The sequence below is a fragment of the Mastacembelus armatus genome, chromosome 6 (genome assembly GCF_900324485.2).
Source record: "Mastacembelus armatus chromosome 6, fMasArm1.2, whole genome shotgun sequence".
NCBI lineage: Eukaryota > Metazoa > Chordata > Actinopteri > Synbranchiformes > Mastacembelidae > Mastacembelus > Mastacembelus armatus.
Genome location: NC_046638.1, coordinates 4,426,027 through 4,431,938, shown reverse-complemented (window position 1 = coordinate 4,431,938; position 5,912 = coordinate 4,426,027).

Sequence of the window (5,912 nt, the reverse complement as noted above, 5' to 3'; positions counted from 1 at the left end):
AAGCAGGAGACATCCGCTGCTCAGTAAATGGATGCTTGGCAGAGAGGGGCGTGGAGTTTTCTTCGCCGTGAAGCCTCTGCTCTTGTCACGCCTCCTGCTGCTTGTGTGATTCCTGCTGCTGCCTCTCTGTGTGTAGACAGTATGTCCACATATACAGATCTAAGCTCTCTAACTGAGACAGCCTCTCTTGTCGTTTGCCACGTTATCACTCCTCCATGTCATCTTTACTCCACCTCCTCACATTAATGGCTGGAAATCTCGCTTCTTATATTCAGTGGTAACTCTCTCTATCACAGCTTTCTTTAGCTTCTTTCAATCTGAGCTCACAGTCTTTTGTCGATATCTGACAGACATGTTTAAATATTCCCCACTCCTCTGCTAATTATGTTTAAAAATTGTCCAGTCTGATTAATTTTTAAAATTCAGTGTCGTGCCTTTTTCTCATCTTACATGACTCAGCTTTCTTGGCAGTGTCGTGATGAGGACATCGCTCTCTCTCTTTCTCTCCCACTTGTTTCTTTCTGGCTTGAACCAAAATAACTGCCCTAGAGCACAACTCACATATGCTCTTCCTGTGATCTGTAGCAGATCCGTCGGTATTTGTTGACATTTGATAAACATTAATAAGACTTTAAGCCTGTGATGTCATAAAGAAATACACCCTGGGCTGCAGCATTTACAATGAATTACACAGAGAGTGACAATCCTGGTAGACGGCTTGTTATAAAACTATGTTGGATATACAGTACAACTGAGAAATGTTCTGCTTCAGAAAGTATATTTCATGGTATAATAAACTAGAGTGTTTGATCATTTAGTTCTCATTAGTTACATTCTGAGGAATATGCTTTCCACTCCATGTAACAGCACAAAGATGGTAAAAAAAATTACAGCAATTATTTAAAGCTTCTTACAAAGTTACCAGTTCTGCAAATCTTTTATCTTTCTGGCTATAAAGGCATATTTTAGGATGTCTTTTACATCTTATTCTGGATGCAACGCTGTGGTTTCATATAATTTAAATGAAAGAAGCTTATAGTAACATCTCAAAAGGAATACATGAAGGCTTTTATGAATTGTTAAACTCTAGTATGCTATGTGCTGGAGTCAGATAAATCATATTCATTCCCTACCGGGAACATAATGGAAACGGGAGTTTTACCTTTACTGTGTAAAGCAATCGTGTATTTTTAAAGGAACAGTTTGACATTTTGGGCAATACACCTCTAACCCTCACCCTATTCTAAAGAATTCAAAAAGTATAAAGGTGAAAAACATTACATGTCCTTGCCAGTAGTTTTATATCAACTCTACAGACATAAAAATGGCATTGATTTTCTCGTATAACTCTCAAATGTTGAGTTTCTTTTTAAAAACTTTTTTAACCTAAGCCACATATTGTCTGTATGTTTAGCTCATGCCATGATGTAACTGATGAAAAATTAAGTCAAGGATCTAAACAAACCAAACATTTGACATTTGACTTTATTGGCTTGAGATCAGAATGTGTTGTAAACACAACATTGCAAGATACAATACAAGATTTCATAATTCTGAATTTTCAGTATCTGGCACTGATCAACAACCTCATTAAAATTACAATAGTCTTTCTGAGTAACAACACAGCCATGTTTCACATCTGCTGTGTTTCCAGGGAAACGACAGTGAAGGTCCAGTCAGCTCTTTCACTGTCATGTTTACAGACAAACTGGTTAATCAGCTCTCACTGACAAGGCATCAGCTTCTGCAAACACAAATCTACATCACCATGGCCAACCTAAACTTAAAACAGTTAAAGAAGCTTGAATTTATCCACCTGTGGTTAAAATTCAAGGCACTAATTTTTGCCAAACAGCATCAAAGCAAAACCTCCTTCTCCAGATCCAAAGGTCAGTTTACAGCCACATATTCCACCAACCATGAGCAATGAGCTCCCTCGTCTGGTGAACTGTGGCAAAGCAGTGGTCTTTAATAGTCATGTTAAAACAGCTGGTGATGCTGCTGCGTCAGCCACAGTTTCAGTCCCAGTTTCAGTGGAGCCACACAACAGTATGTAGTGGCAGCTGTCTCAAAATCCACAACTTAAAAAACCATTTGAAGCAATGAACCTTATGAAGACTTTACCTAGAGGACATCATAGATATTATTTTAACTGTCATTACTGATTAATGTGTTAATTGGTTGTTTGTTTGGTCTATATGCAGTTCACTAAGACTGAACCATGAAAGGTTTTGCACTTTTACTCAAAAACTACTCAATTACTAATCATTTATCAAAATAATATCAGAGTGATTGTATATTTTAATCAACTATTCAATACACTCGTTCACTCTATTCCTGTAAAACAACAAATTAACAATTCTACTTTATGACAAACTATGTAATGTAACCATTTCTAAATAGTATGTTGTCCAATACATACAGAGTCCCAGCACTGATTCACTCTCTCTGTATCTTGATCACTCACTGTAAGTTAGTTTGGGTAAATCTACTTGCCAAAATGAAAAAGCAAAGTGTAAAATATACTATGTAATCCTAATGACTTAATACAAAGTGATTCATTAGCTTTCTTATAAAGGAAAGCTAACGTATTAATATTGAGTTCTGTCCTTTGGTTAGATATTTGAGAGTTTTCTTATAGCCCAGTGAATAATTTAACAGTTTCTGACCATGTAACTAAAGTTAGGACAGTGATAATTTAGCCTCTTTTGGGGTCTGTTTGATGGCCACACATTAAAGAGAAGCTCAAATACATGTCCTAAAAAACTAAAATATTTTTGGGTAGGCTAGATATGTGCATGTGAGCATTAGCTCAAGCCAGACTTGAAAAACTACCTTTTGTTGTTAAATCTTTTGCTTCACATTGTTTTGTTAAAGCACTCTGATTTCTTACAGATATGTTGAAAGATTTTTAATGGTTTTAATTTGATAATTCAGATCAAAGAACTGCATCACAGTATATTAGCAATAATTACTAAGCTGTGTTAGGGATCTTTGCATCTGCGAGTCCAATTACAGCTTTATATTGTTCTTTAAATCCGCAAAATGCATATCATATTATCAAAGACCCCCCTCATATTAATTCAGAAATGTGTTTTTAACCATCTGCATATAAAGCCAGTGGCAGAAAGTTTGGTTTAACACCATAAACCTTACAAGAAATGGTCAGCTAACCTTGTGTATGTGCAAATAAATACAGTTGCACTCCACTTTTAAACATAAAATGTACGCTTGTAGTGTTAGACAGCTACAGACTGGGCCCTGTTATAAATGTTTCTATTTATTTGTATTTTGAGATCATTTTATGTGTGGAAATGTCTTTTGTTTACAAACTGACTTGCCTTAAATTGCAAACTGAGGAACACAAAATAATTTTGTACTGCAAAAATAATCTAAATATAAACGCAAGAGTGTAATAATCATTATTATTTTTACACAGTTATTTTTTTCGTCAAGCCATTGTCCTGTATATCTAAACAAGAGGTTTAACAGCTGGGACCCAAGGCAAGACAAAAAAAAAACCCTAATAAGAGTAAAAGCAACCCAGCATTGTTTCTTCATAAAGGTATTACCCAATAACATCTCTCCTGTAGCTAATTTTTACCCGTGACTGGCTCTAGAGACTACTGGAGGACATTGTATTTGGGCTCCATGTGCGTGTTGGACGCTCTGCGCGCTGTCCAGCAGGGGTGGTGCTGAAAAGCTGGAGCTGAGGCCTGGCGGCTCCTCTGACAGGCCTTTCACAGCTCACCACACAAACATGGCATAAATACTGCCAGGATACACAGCACAAGCTCTCTGGTTTGTGCACAGAACAAAGTATGCTTATATATCACCAGCGCTGGGCCTTCTTTTGACACCAGGAGTTCAAATCACGGTGAGAAACGATCAACCATCTTTCAATCACGGGCCTCATAATAAACAAAGTTGAGCTTGTTGAGTTGTGCTTTTAAAATTGCATTTCGTCCATTGACAATGAATACACTTTCTGTGCAATTTAACATGCAGAAACTGCAACCACAATGCACCTCCCACAGCAGTAAGCGGTCCTGGCATAGCCCCCCACAGTATAACAAACAGACGGCGTCAAGCAGCACCGAGGCAGGTGGCTCCGTACCTTTTGTAGTCGGAGGAGAAAATCCCTCCACTCGCCGGGTCGTGACCATATTCAGGCTCCCCGACGCTGGAGGAGCCCCCCTTCTCGTCGTTGAAAGCAGAGCTGGCGGACATATCCGTGGCTTTCTGTTTTTAGTCGCCCGCACGGAGCAGCTATGGAGATTTAGTGCAGAAGGCAGCAGGATATAAGGCTCTTAAAGGCGCACAGACACGCAGCCTTTCCGTGGGATGCTCGGTGCAGGGGGGGATGATGGGTGGGAAAAGTGGGGGAGGGATGATGCTCTGGTCATGTGATTGTTGTAGACTCTATAGTTCTGAAAACCGGGATTATTTGACAGGGTTTCCGCATAAATATACATGACGTTTCCTCATGCGTCCTCGTGGCTGAGTATTATTTGGAACAATGATACTTAATCAGAGGAGTCGTGGAGATTTTGTAGAGGTCTGATAAAGAAAAAATGTAGATTCAAGAATAAAAGCATGTAGAATTGAAGGTAAAATGTACAGTGTCTTTCTACAGTGTCTCTAAATACATGACTCTCCTCCACAGAGTCCAGACTACATTCACTAAACCTCTATGCTGGACTTTTGTTCTGTTACATCTGTGGAGACGCTGAAGATTTTTGTAAACTTAAATAATCAGAAAGTGAATCTGATTTCTTGTTCAGTTGAGGTTTGAGTCTGTAGGTGGCGCGCTTTTCTGTCTGTTATGGCTATGGAGGCTCTGCCTTTCCCCAGATTAAAATGTAGACTGTGCTTCAAGTGTTTGATCAATATTTGTATTGATTCATTTGTACGTTGTTTCTCTTCAACTGCATGGGTGTCAACAGAGAAATCAACAAACTATCTTTATCATTGATATTTTGTTCTTGCTTTGTATCATTAGATTGTTGCCATTTTAAGTGTGACTGTTAGAATTGTCCAATGCATTTTCATGCTCTTTATAATGGAAGTTTAATTTTACATCATGTAAAACATTTATTCTATATAATTTACAATGTGCATATGTTTGTAAATATCTGCCATTGTGTGACGTTTCCCTCGACTGAATGAAGACAACCTGGAGACCTGGTGAAAGCCAGGGATTACTAAATGAATTTGTAGGAAAATCCAGCTTCCTCACAGAATAATTCAGTGGCTCTGGCTGAAAAATCTGGAAATGATGAAGTGTCCAGAAAAATGAAAATATATCTCTTGGTGACATCCAATTTTATGGCGAATATTAATTTTTATTTAACCATTTACTTTTATTGTATTCATGTTTTTAAAATGTTTATTCTCTCGCACCAAAATCGTCATTATCTTTATTGTATCTTATCTAGTATTATTTTATTTTACGAATATTTTACGTTTTATTCCTTTTTATATATAACTATTTTTACTTCAAATGTTGTCGTTTTATCATTTAAGTTTTGTTTATTCTGGTTTTAGTCTGTTTTTTGTTTTCCTGCATATTCAATATAACTATAAACATGGTGCAGTTACCATGGTTACACGTGTTGGGACGAAGTGTCACATGATTACTCAGCTGATTGACAGATATTTAACTAAAGCATGTTACCAATAACATCTAGCTTTGTAAAAACACGCAAAAACATTTGAACACACCTGATAGTTAGCTTAACTTAGCATCAACAGCCACTTCATGCGACCTTAGCGAAAGATTAGCTAACTTACTGTAATAAATCAAAAGCAGAATCGCAACAGTAGCATAGGTGTCGTCTTTCTTACTAACGCTAACTAGTTAACTTGTCAGATCTCAAAAGTTGCTAAGTCAACACATTTATCCTCTAGTT